This window comes from Struthio camelus, chromosome 8 (assembly GCF_040807025.1).
Source record: "Struthio camelus isolate bStrCam1 chromosome 8, bStrCam1.hap1, whole genome shotgun sequence".
NCBI lineage: Eukaryota > Metazoa > Chordata > Aves > Struthioniformes > Struthionidae > Struthio > Struthio camelus.
Genome location: NC_090949.1, coordinates 13,487,618 through 13,501,538, shown reverse-complemented (window position 1 = coordinate 13,501,538; position 13,921 = coordinate 13,487,618).

Genomic DNA, 13,921 nt, shown 5'->3' with positions numbered 1-13,921 from the left:
CTACTCTAAGAAGTTTCGCAGGGATTCATTTAGAGGTATGTTACACCTAGAAGACAATAAACTGCTAAGATAACATTCATGGATAATATAGAAGTTGCTGTAGTAGCACGATGCATTTACAGCTGAATTTTATGTTCAGCGTTCCACCTGGCAAGCCCAAGTCTCGTAAAACTATTTCACTCTCCCACCTTTCCTTTTTTTCAGCACTATCCCTGAGCTAAGGTAAGAGTGAAGGTCCATTGCCAGCTGTATGAAATTCAAGAGCTGTTTCTTGCTTCCCAGTAAGCCTGTATAGGCCCGGGTGCTTAGTGGGCCATTGTCTCACCTACAGGAGAGTTAGGGATTGCCAGAGAGCATGATTTCGTCTCATGGAAGAAATCAAACCTGGCCTCTGGTGTACAACAGAAAAGAGACAATACCCTCTGATTAAGGTATTGGCAGGGAATATAATATGAGCACAACTCGCCTTAATGAGCTTGCCAAAGTTAATATGAACTCCGGTCCATCAAGATCACTGTAAGCCAAAGAAATGAACACCCAAAGACAGAAGCATAACAGATCTGTCTATTAAAAAAGCTGATATAATAGATAAAATTGAGAACAATTCACAGTTCAAGTAGTATTAACATTCATCCCATTTTTATTCTTCCACATTTCCAGCAAACAGCCCTGCTTATATCACTGCAACTTGGACACAAGGTTCAAACAGAGAAAAGAAAGCTGGACTTAAATACCGGTGTACTATACTGAAGTATTTCCCTCAACCTGCATGGACACCCAGTTTAAAAGACAGCCTGAAAATGTAAATACCTTAGGCATGATTTTAATTACAGTAAATGCTTATAAGATATGAAACCAGAAGTTTTAATATCCAAATTAGATATGCTGAAGCAAAGTGTTAAAAACAGTAATAGAAACATGCCACTAAGCAATAGAAAGACACAACCAAAGTTTGTGCATAACCAGCACAAAATGGTCCCCAAAAAAGTCAGTCCATTAGCATGAACTGACACTACAGTTAAAACAAGGTATTTTCCTTCACTCCAAGCCCAAATTTTGGCGAGTTGTTTCTAATAAAGCCACTTTCATATAACGGCAGTTATATTACCTCCTTTGGATTTACAAGTGGGGTGTACATTACGAGCACTGATTGAATTACAGTTTTTAATCTGTTGGGCTTTACTTCCCTTTTCCCCAGGGAGGTACCAAAGGGCAAGACGGAGTTTGTGCGGGCCAGGCCAAAGGTCTGGAGCCAGAGAACGTGAGCTATGAAGCAGGAGCGAAGTCCGAGATCAGGCAGGAAAGGGAACAAAGTCTAAACAGACGGGAATATCAGACAAACATGATCATAACCAAACATCATGCTGACCAGCAAAAAGTAGCTGTGAGGTTTGCACCTGAGAGGGGAGGCAAACTACCAGTCTCCGTCCAAAAGCAGTCTTTAGTCTCCTGGGAGACTAAGCATTGCCAGGTGGCCCAGCTGCAGCGCTTAACAGCTGGGGGAGAGCTAACAGCCAGTTATGCTAAACTGAACCTCAGCAAACATGATTCATATCCGCTTTAGGACATCTCTGTTAGGTGTCTGAACAAATAGAAATGGACTGGTTAGTGAGCGTTTAGTTTCAATGCAAGCTTGCTAACGCAGGTTGTCCTCAGCTCAGGCACAGCAGGCTCTGCTCTGTGTCCGACCTCTTGCAAACTATGCAGCTTGGTGGCCTTCCCCGTGTGGAAACGGCATTTACACCCAAGAAGTCACTCGATGAGCTGAATATTGTGCATGGTCTGCAGTCTTGTGTCCAAGGCAGAAATTACTGTTGCTAACTCATCTTGCAATGATTTTAATTAAGCCTGTAATTTAATCAAGCCCGCAACTATTCATCATCTAGAACAGAAGCAGCACTAGATGGTACCGAAGAGTTTCTACTAATCAGCTTTCATACTGCAAGGCGTCAATCAAATGGCAAAGTAACATTCCTGTACAAATATGAGGTAAAACAAGAAAACTCATGGGGCTCTACTTGAGGAACCAAGACAATAAAGAAGTACTACAAATTCCTGAATGAATGGAAAAGTAATCTTGTGATAATCATCATGACATTTCATTTCATGTGAAATTTCATTCACATGATCACTGCCGCAGAGATGCTCACCACAGTTGGGTTAAACCGCTTGACTGAAGTCTGTTCTCAGAGTACATAATACATTAAATACTGCGATCAAAAGCAAGGCAGAGAGAGAGAGAGAGAGAGAGAGGGACTTTGCTGATCTCACACAAAGTTCCTAGTTGTATGACTCAAGATGATCAGCAAATGTTTCATAAATTTGTCTGCCCTGGCAATTTGTCAAATCATCTTCTTATGGAAATTAAAGCTTTGTTTTGTCCTCAAACCTTTTTGGTGTGATAAATGAAATTATACAAGGATTTGTATTGATCCAGTATTATTTAGAATTGTGTGTACTACATTGATAATAATGCATTTAGGAATACCAGTTATGACATTTCATGCAGTAGAAGACAGCAGAAATAATGATGGCAATCTGAAAAGACAGAAGTACATTTCAAGCACAAGAGCGGTAATCCTGTGCTGTAGTTTTTGCGCAGCTGATAAGGTGCCATTCAGCAGCCGTTACCTTGGCCATACACTGCCTTGGGATGCCGTTTCTGGTTACGAGATCCCAAGCTCAGAGGCCCAGCTGAGCACAGGGGTGAGAGTGAGAACTTGCAAAATCACTAACTTGAGAGGAAAGAGCACAAAATAAATGGAAATGCACGGTGTCTTGCTTACAGGACCATTTTCCTCTGCAATTAAAAAAATGAAATAAATATTTGCAATGATACAATTCATGTACCATCATGTTCTCCAATATTACTGTGTGGAAATTTTTGAATTATGTAGATCTAAGTAAACGAGCTCCATTTCCAGATAGAAACAACATTGGAAATGTTTGGCATGGCCTTTCACTCCTTTAAAATGTTTCCCGCTGCCACCCCCCTCCGCCCTGGCCTGCCCAGAGCTGGCGAGATGCTGCAGCCGGAGCAGGGGGGGTCCCCTCTCCGCCTGCTCCCTGCCAGCTCTCGATCATGAGCCAGCCGGCTCGATAATTTAGGGAGAGAGTTTAGCAGACGCCAGCCTCCAATTGTGCTGGCTTTTTCCTCAAGATGGTCTCTCTCCCTTGTGTTTGCCGCAAGCTGTGGAATGATATTCAGAGCTGTAGAGGATCAGCCTACTGCTGAGCCATATTCGCCTTTTGGATGTCACAGTTTTCAACAGCTAACGCTCAGAAACACAGGACTAACAAGGCTGGTGGAGCTTGTCCATCTGTTGCAACAATCTCCATGTAGGAAGCCCACATTTCTGTTTAATTTAGAATTAACTAGGTTTTTTAAACATTTCCTGGGATATGAGAGGTGTTGTCTTTGTTTAAAATTGTGCTGGGATTTCAGGGGCCCTGAAAGCAGCAGTCTGCATTTTCTCGCCATTTTCAGAATAAGCTGCTCACGGAGTTTTCACATAAAACTCAGTTCAACCCCTCAGCAGCCTCACCAGCGGGGTGTTCGGAGAGGGAGGGCGAGCCGCTGGGAGAACTCATGGGCAAACTCATGTAAGTGACACCTTCAAAGACAGGGCAGTTATGTTGCTCGCTTCTCAGCCATGTAATTGCGCTATGTTCAGGGCCCTCTGCTAATGATGCATCTCTGTGTATTAAGGGCACTTGCAGTTACTGAGACGAATTCATCCCTGGTGAAAAGTGCTAATTTCAACAGAATTATACTAGGCATGAATTTGAGTCACTATGTCCTTTTAAAATTAGCCTGTTGGGATTAGTTACAGGAATGCAGTTAAGCTCATATATAACACTTAGTGAGATCAAGACCACTGATAGATCCCAGTTACAGCTGAGGAAGACAGAGGTACTGACCAGATGTCAATCAAACACACGAACAGCAATTATAGGTATCAGCTCTTTGTAACAGCAGGCTCATATCTGGACCTCAGCTACTACCTTAAACAATCTGGAAGATCAGCATAATGATTACTCTAAAAGGGAAAAACATATTGTTAATATTTGTTTGTGTGACAGTAAGGTTTTTAGCAGATGGCAGTGAAAAGTTTCAGTCTGAGACATAATATAATCTTCCTGTGGTGAATAATTAATGAAGAAAATCCTTATCCATTACTGCCAGCGTAATTATGTGACTGTTTGAATAGTCTCCACTTAACAAGGCTACATGTATGTGAGCTCGGGTCAGCTGGTGCAATCAGATCCTGTTCTCTGTCGCTTCCTGAAATACACCCACGTGCGCAGGGCTTATTCCTGTCCTCCTCCCCCCCACCCCAATCCCCTTCCACACGGCAAAGTCTGCGGTGCTTAATCAAGCAGAGCTTCCAGGGAAAGCAATCAAGGCTGTCTGATTTAGCAGCACAGCCTTCACCGGAGAAATCTCGACCTCACTGACGTCACTGGGGGGTTAGACACTGACTTTAGCAGGGCCAACGTCATATTCGGAGTTCTCCCTTTGAACGGGATCGTATCCGTCTCCTCTTTTGCACTGGCTCAAAGGGGAGTTTTCTTAGTAGGAATTTTATTTTTAGATATTGGAATATATCAATTGGGAATTTTCAAAGAATCCTGAACTAAAAGACAAATCATACAAGCAGTTCTAATTTCAGGGATATTTGAACAAACATTTCTATTTCCTTATCATGCTAACTGCTATGAACTAATAGCGTTCTGTTCTTGTATGCATTTAATAAGGGAAGGAGGATTTGGGGGTCTGAGAAGCTGGAAAAATGAAGAAAGGGAGATGAAAAAAGGACTTTAAAAAAAAAGAGGAGGAGAAGGAGGTGGTCAGAGCTGGGCACAAAAGATTACTCCCTAACCCATCACAAGCTGAAAGACACTTGTGAGGATAAAGTAGTAGGCTGGTAGTGAAAGGAAATTTTAAACCCTCAGATCAATATCTGGCTGCAGTGAAGAAAGCGAGCGGAAGGGAAGCAGAATAACCAGACGCAAAGGGAAAGGATCGCTGTATTAGCTCTGCTCAAGGGTGTACAGAGGAAAGCTGCTACTTCGTACTTTCTCGTAGTGAACGCACTTAGCTGTGCTCTTTGTCACAAAAAAATTGAGTTGTTCAAGCCCAGCACTAGTAAAAACTCAGTGCAGTTGTCAAATTCTCTGCATACTCAGAGATTTAAGACCCAAAAGTCCCTTTCATCTGCACAAGCAGAGGGAAGGAAGGCTGGGCAGATGCGGGCTGTGCAGGCAGAGTGGGGAACTGTCAGCTCTGCTGAATGTTTTGAATACTTTTTGCCCGGCCCCTCCACCCCCGGCACTGCCAGGGCTTGCATTGCCATTAGCTGCAGCCCTCAGGATGACACATACTCCAGGAGGTATCTGGGGAAAGATAATACTGACTCGTGGGCGAGGAGAGGACGCTTTGTGAGGAGCGTTCTTTCTTTACCACTGCTGATGTCACAATTAACTTTAAATGCGAAAATATTGGTCTTTTACAGCAGGATACTATTGCTTTTCATTCTCTGTGCAAGGCAGCTATGGTAGTCTGAGGGAATTTATTATTTACAGCATCCGAGTCAAGGCACAAGCGGGAAACAGTGCAGCAGCCTTTAGCATTCACCTCTTTCCACCTTGTTGCTTGGCTACGTGAACTTAGCAGTCAGTGTTAACAGGGAGCCACTGAGACTGGTAAAAGTCAGTGCACCAGTACAGCCCAGGTTAATACATTAAGCTCATGCTCTTGCTACGTTAAAGGTTTGTAGCCAGAGAAATAAAACTCAAATTTGCTCATGTTCATGCAGAGCGTGCGGATCAAAACCAGAGCTCTCCGGACCCTCTTTGTGCTACCGGTCCATGGACAGTTCAGCTGCAGGAGCAGAATCTGAAATCAGTGAGGTGTAGTAGCAACATGAGACCTGTCAGTTTGCTTTAGCTCACCACCAGAATGGGGCACATCGCCGGGTTTGGGTAATAAGCATGCTGTCTGACAAAATCGAGCTGCCAAGCGTCCCGTTCCATTCACCATCTAGTTTGCTCAACTGATGGCAAAAATCCGCACCGGTGGGGGCTTTCATTCGCTTTCATGCATGTAGATGACTTTCACTGCTGCAGAACTCTAGCGTGAAAATACGAGCGTTAAACACCCGAAATTTTTAGTTACATTAAGGAAGTTTTAGCTTCAGCACTTCGGTTAGAACAGTGTAACAGTTCTTCCTGTTAGCTGCTCCGAGCCAGTTCATGCTTGAAATTAAATCTGAAATCCTTTCTTGGAGATGGCATGCTGGCAGATTTCTTTACATAATATTCACAGCTTGCCTTCAAACATGTGCTGCATCAATAGCTTAGGGAAAGGAAACACACTCAAAGTCACTCTTGCCAATGATTTGATCATGCTGTGCAGTGTTTGCCAGAGTCCCTCATCTTTCTATAAAATAAGATGTTTCTTAATGTCCTACAATCACAGCAAATTGTCCCTAGAGAAATCCCAAAGCTGGCAATCAGCATTCACTTAAAAGGCGTAGCCAGATACAGGAAGGACAGCTGACACAGGTAATTCTGAGCAACACAGGCACAAAACATGTAGCTGTATCAGTCTCTGTGAAATACCAGGGCGTTTGCTCTAGCTTGCCTGCCTTCAGCTCTCTGCGAAAGATAAGCACCTGATGTAACTGTGCTGCAAGCCTGCAGAAGCAAAACGTATTCTTTAAAGATAGTGTGTCTAAGTGTAAGATTTCCTTTGGCCGGATGTGCGTTCCATGCTATCTGGAAGGCTCCCAGACCATTTCCAGGGTGTAGATGCATCTGAGCCGTCACTTGCTGAACAAACATCACCCGCCAGGTCCTAAATTCCAGGGATAAACAGACTTGTTGGATACTAGGTCAAGACGATCATTGTTCAGGACCAAGCTGCAAGGGACGGAATAATACCAGGAATGAGCCTGGTCCTCCACGTACCGTGTTTTGGGTGATGAATCTACAATAACACGGACTTTTGGTGTGTGAACTCTCAGCAGGCTTCTTAGGCTTTACTGGGACTGTCACAGTAAAGAATTTTGCTTATAGAACAAGGTTCATCTTGGAAATAAAAAAAAGACTATTTGACCTCCTGCAGTGATCACGTTTTATGTCTATGAATTAGCGGTATTACTATTAGCTTCAAAATTTGTTAGGTACTGCTCAACTCTCCAGCTGAGTCTTTTGCTTATTTTTTTCAGAAGGTCCAAGCTGATCGCGGCAGGTTCCACCTGTGACAGTTTATGGTTTTGGCCAATGACCACCACTGCTCTTTCCAGCCTAGGTGGAAACTGAAAATCTTTGGGCAAAAAAGATAAGAAACTGTCCTCAAAATAAATATATTTTAGAGACAGCTATCTGCCCTATTTGCTGTCTGCATTTGTATAAACAAGAACCGGCCAATTATACCTTCTTCAAACTAATGAACATTTCAGACTAATAAAACAAACCAAACAAAGAAGAAAACGGAATTTCACACAAGTGAACAAAAAATATTTTTATTTATGTATGTATGTGTACATAAATATAGTTTTAAAAGAGATTTCAGTCCTAGTTCTTACATTGCTCAGTGTGAATTGCAAGCATTGATCGGATAGGTGCCTCTGCAAATCTCTACATTAGTGTATGAGATTCTACCTAAATTAATGTTTTGGATCTGCCTTCAGAGGAATTTAAACTGAGTCCTAAACACAACGGATGACAATCACCAGTCACTTATTTGAAAATGAAAGAGCAAAGACAAGCCTTCTCAAGACTTCTCAAAAATTAAAAGAGAAGCAGATGTGGAAACCTCTGGAAAAGGCTGTGGAGAAGGAAGCTTTTCAAGTGCAAAACAAGTATACTGAGTTCAAGTAAAATGCTAGCTGGATAATCAAAAATTTAAATAATTTTTCTAACAAAAAATAAGTATTTGCAAATTGGATGTATTTAAATGCAAGGTCTGGCAATGAATTCAGAGATAAAGGTTTGCCCATTATCTATTCAAATACAGGAAGTTTTTACCAGTAAGTGACATCATCCTTCCTCAGCTAAATTGGCAGGGGACCCAGGGACATTTTTGTCCATGTGCAGGCAAGCTGACTACATCTTCGACACATGATCTGCTCAAAGCATGAGTGACAGCCTATTTCCACCTCTTATTCCTCATGTGTACTCAGTACATTCCCGACATTGTTCAGCCCTGCCAAGCATAACTTTGGGAATGAGACAGGGACTACTTTCCCTTTTTTTGGAGATGTCTTCAGCTCTAAAAACCTGTTATTTCAGGAGGCACAATAATTATAAACCCAGGTAATACCCTGCAACCAAATGCTGGCATAAGCTTCTCACGAAATTTTCAGCTACAGTGCTAGGAATTTCTCGAGGAGATATTAAAAGAGCCAAAAGCTGCCCTTCCTCCATGTTGACAGTGCATACTTTTGAAGTGCTGTGCAAACCGATGAGTGAAGTTTTTTTTTCCCCACTCTTATTTGCTAAAGTTAGTCTCTGTGTCAAGAAAACTGCAAATCCTGAAAAGGTAGCATTGGTAGCATTGAAGGTCTTGGAGCTGTCGAACCAGAACTGATGTTTTATTCAGACTTTGCACAAGCACAGACAATTACAGAAAATGCGAGTCCATAGAGAATCAGGCTCCTTGGTAAAAGAACGTTCAAAACATTAGGAAAAAAAGGTGATCTGGGTTGAATTTGGGGAGGTTGTCCCTTTTATTACCATCACTAGCATTTTTGGATATTTAAATGAATCTATACGTGAATTAAAGGAAGTGCATTTTGGGAGATGCCAGTGCTTACTTACATTAGTTATCATCAGAAGCTGATTAAGTGTAAGAGGTGGCTGGTATGACTACAAAGGAAAGGAGAGTTATGTTTTTACATTTTCTACAGAGAAATAACTGAGGAAGATAACAGCTTGCAGTGAATGGAGGAGAGATGCATGATGTTCCCTCATCAGCTATTTTGATTATTTTTCTATCTAAAATTCTTCCTAGATCCAGTATATTATGATACAGTAGCACATAAATGTGCAATTTACCATGTGATGCTGCATCATTTTCCTTTTATAGACTCAAACATCAACATGTTTACAGACAAACATCATTATCCTTTTAAATTTCTTAGGGTCAGTATAAATGATGAAGAAGTGTTAACTTGGGAATGTGTTTATTAACCAATAGCTTCCGCCTTTGAACATGAGCTTTACATATTCCCTGAAGACACATATTTCTATTTACTTCACAATTATACCCACTGGACTAGCTCAATTATACCCACTGGACTATTTCAACTACATAATAATGATACAAACTTTAGTGCAGGAATGGAGCAATTTCCTTAAATGACCAGGTCCTCCCTGTCTGTAAAACCTTGTTTGGCTCATGTCCCTAGGGCTTGCTTATACGCCTCTCGGTCTCAACTAGCAGATCCCTAGACAGCAATTTTCTTTTTTCCTCAAGGAAATTGCACTGATTAAAAAATGACCCTGAAGTTGTTGGTTCTTCTCTGTCTGGAAATTTTGTTATGATTATTTATAAAATGCTAAGTAGTTTGTGGTGCTTTTCACAAGAAGCAGGTACCATCCTCATCCCATGAAGCCGATAAACACAGAAAGCTGTGTGTGAAACAGGTGAGTGTCTAAGGGCAGGAGCAATCCCACTCTGTACTGTTACTCAGCAAAACTATCTTAAACATGATTATTGGGCTGTTAGCTCTGAGGCTTTCTCTTACTCATCTTCTCAGCTGCTGCACACAGACTTTCACCCTTTTCTTGAGCGAACCCCTTTACAGAGATTTGTTTTCATCACTGACCAGAATGGAAGCTTAATATTCAAAATATCGGACTCAGTGTGGCTTAAGTAAAATCCTAATCAGTTCAGTACAGACAGTGCATGGATGGAAAGAGAATTAGCTACGTGAATTATGCTCATTGATCAACACGTTATTTTCCAGAATGAAGATATAATACAGTGATGCTATAATACAGCAACTTTTGTGCCTTTAATACCTTCTTTAATTCCCAATCCTGAATTTGGCTATGAATGCTAGCACAGCAGTTCTTTAGGTCCTGGTATTAGATGTAACATCTCTCTGACACAGAAATGTCACTTACACGGAAAAATTCACCGCTTGAATGAAGGAATGAATGAAACTGCTTGAACGTAACATTGGTTTGACTTCTGACCTTGCGCAGGGAGGGACAATGACACGCGCAGCCAACTGCAGGACGCCTCAGGACAAAGTGACCACACAGTTCTGTTGCTGAGAAGCTTTGTGTCGTTACACTATTTTTAACGCAAGTAGCATTGATCTCTCCACATGATTATTAACAAAGTAGAGCGATGCACCTCTGCATAACCTTGTGTCAGCTGACACGAATGCTAATTCCTCTCGTACCGCCTCGGCAGTGCCGACGAAAGGTTAAGCAGCAACACCAGCCCAAGTTCTAAACGTGCTCCTGACCTTGCAAAACAGAAAATAAACACAGAAAGCACAGTTTTTCTTATGTAAACCCCCAAAAATAGAGAACTAGGCTTAAAGCATCCCTACAATTTGACAGAAGGTAAGCAAAAGCCAGCAAACAAAAGGTAGCACTTGTAAATCCAGTAAAAAAGACGAGCTAAAAGTGCACATAATAATGATATCTTACAGGAGAAAAAACTCCCTTGTACTCATGAAATAACATAATTTCAAATAATTTTGAGAAGTGACCATCTTCTAACAGATGAACTGCATATTCGGGACTTAAACACACAGACTGAAAGTGAGAAATATGCTAAAATGGTTGGGGAATGTAAATCCTTATTTAATTGACACTGCATGGGCTGCCAGGAATAATTAATAAGACTATATTTAACCACCCTGGCAGCATTTCCCTTTCAGATGCGGATCGTTTTGCCAAAGCCACTCTATCCGAAGCCATTCCATATTTCCAGTGCTTTCGGGGAAGAACCGGAGCTGTGAGATACGTGAGTTGGTTTTCTTTGTACAGAACAAGCACAACCATTGTATGTACCAGGGCAGTGAACACTGAAATCCCCGGCTTCAAGGTGCAGTTTCATGTGCAAACTGTTTTCAGTTAATCTGGTGAAAACAGATTAAATGAAACAACCAGGTTTAACATTTTCTTCTGCGTTTTGGTGTATGAGTTCAGTTTGAATTCGCATGCTCAAATCAGGAAAAAAAGTGAACTGAAAATCTACCCTGCTGAGTAATGAAGGGCAAGTACTGCAGCCCCTATTTGCGGTATTAGATAACTTGGTTTTGTGAAGCGTAAACAGATGAATGACCTTTATGGATCAGACCAAAGGACAGTCTATCCCAATTTCCCGTCTCTTAAAATTGCCTGGGAGAAAGAACACAAGAAACAAGTATAAACTTGTTACCTCCCAATTTCATTTTAACACCCTCCTGCCAGTTCTTCTCCTGCTAGAAGTGAAGGTGTCGAAAATAGGGCTTAATTCTGTTATATTAAGAAATTAGAAACAAATTGGAACAAATAAGTGAAAAAGAAATAGAATCCAAGCAATATAACCCAAAGGCTTCTGTCCTAATAACTGGATAAAAAGAGCTGCTCATAATCAAAACCTGCCAAAGATCCTGGGTTCAGCTCTCGAGGTGCAATTAGTGCATTACAAAAGTGTGAAGGCGAGTCAGACGGATAGGGGGACAGGGGCAGAAATGATAATCTGGATAGCTCAGCAGCAGCTTCCTCATGGCAGAGTCTCAGCAATAGCTCAGATCCAGCAGCAGCAAGTCACAGGAGAAAACTGGACTGCCAGGCGTGGTGTACTTAATTTTGTTTTCTACAACAGCAAAAAAACGACTCCAAACTCATCCCTGTTAGCTGGCAGCCAACAACCCTGTCCCAGTGCAACCTCAGCTTCTTCTTTCCCTAACATGTAATTAAAGAGAAATAAAAAGAGCACAAGGAAGACTTACAAAAGCCAACACAGTGGCACTTGACATATAATTGCATTCACATTAATTACCAAGGTGTTTTTTGCAGAGGACAGCATGGGGCTTCTTTCTTATTGTTGTTGTATGACCAAAAACGGTGCAAAGCTCATATCTGGATGAGGCATGCAACTGTTATTCAAAATACAATGAAGAAAAAAAGTATTCCTAGTCAAGACAGTCTTGCACAAGACAAGAAAATCTATATTTTGGCCCACAGTGAGAGGAGAAGCTCCAAGTGAAAAAAACTTCTTGTCTAAGCTTCTAGGGAACAACCATGATGCAGCAAGAATTTTATATTCCTTTAGCACTGCATTTAAGAAAAGTCTTGAAATCCAGAACAAATCATCCCCACACAGAGGGAAAATTTGTTTTTGTGGTTAAGACTAAACTGGAAATTCAAGATGCATTTTAATATCTAGTCTGCATGACATGGGAGTAATTTGATTCTCTGTGTCCCAGTTCCTCACCCATAAAATAAGGCTTAAAATATTACTTCTTTTTTTTTTTAATGACACTGCCTTTTAGATTATCAGATCACAGAGTAGGTATCACAACTTACTCTGTCTGAGGTACAACATTCAGGATAAAGATGCTGTAATCTCAGATGGGCAAGCCTATATTAAAAACTTGTATTTATTTCATAAGATTTCAATTGTAACCTAATTCTGTGGCTCACCATGTATTGCCTGGGACGCACCGACCTAAGGGAAAGACAATAACAGCGTCATATCTGTGTTTCACATAGGCTAATATCCCTTGGAACAAAAACTTACCAAAAAATAGCTGTGAAAGTGAAAGAGAACTGAAATAGCTGAAATGTGCTTCTAAGCTTTGCATGGACACCACCACCAACTTCAGTTCCCCCCAACAGCTGTCTGCAGAGCTGAGCCTTTTGTCCTGAGCTGCTCCATCAGTGGTTCCTGCTACGGTTACTCCTTCCCTCCCACCAGCCCCCCAAGAGTGCCAGCTCTCGCACGGGCTCACTGCCTTCTGCTCCGCTCCTCGCCTGCTTCTGAGGTGGACCTACTGCCCTGGAGGAGGACACGGGGCCACTGAGGCGCTGCTGCTCTAGGTCCCATCACCTACGAAAGCGCGAGCCTGGGAGCTCAGTGCCAGGCTGAGCGTTCCCGTTCCCACGCACTCCTGCATTACTTGGCGGGCTGCAAGCAATGCCCCCGCAGAGCCCCCTGAGCTCCGCTTGCCCCTCGTTGCAGCGAGCAGCCCCAGCGCCAGCGCTCGCTTCCTACCCCGGCCCGCGTGCCCCTGCGTCCCCGGCTCCAGCTGCACTGCGGCCCCTGCCCCACTGAGTCGGGAGGGAACTGGGCCTGGCAACCACCCTTTTCCCCCAAAACCAGTCGGGCGGGTTCCTTCCCCAGCACGCTTTGCTGCAGCCCACACCCTTTCCAGGCACCTTTATTCTTCAAACGAATGTAGGCGAAACGCCTGCCCACCACGGCCCGTTCCCGCTTCCCATCGCTCGCCCGGCTCCAGCCTGTCTTTCCGTAGCTTTCCCCCTGGGGGAATATCTAGCCACTTTCCAGCTGGTTTAATTGTATGTGGCTTGCTCACCTCGCTTTAATGGGATGGCCAAAGGACGCTCCCCGCTCCATAGGACAGCCGGGGTGTTTCCTGCTCTCCAAAACAGTCGCTCCTATGAGCTGAACTCGAGTGGGCTGCTGGAAGCGTAGGCAATGGTTCCCGTTCCCATCTGGATTAATAGAAAGACTGAAACGTTTCCAGACTGCTTTCAATAGCTGACCGCTGACCTAGCCTGTCCTCTCCATCGGTTAAATTCCCCTCCAGCAACTGCTAGAGCCAGCCCTGATTCTACCTCCAAATTAACCTGTCTGTTCAGAGTCCCAAAATGGATCCCAAACTCAGATTTCATATGTATGCAACATACTCTAATCAGGTTTTATAGAAAGAGCTGCAGAGTC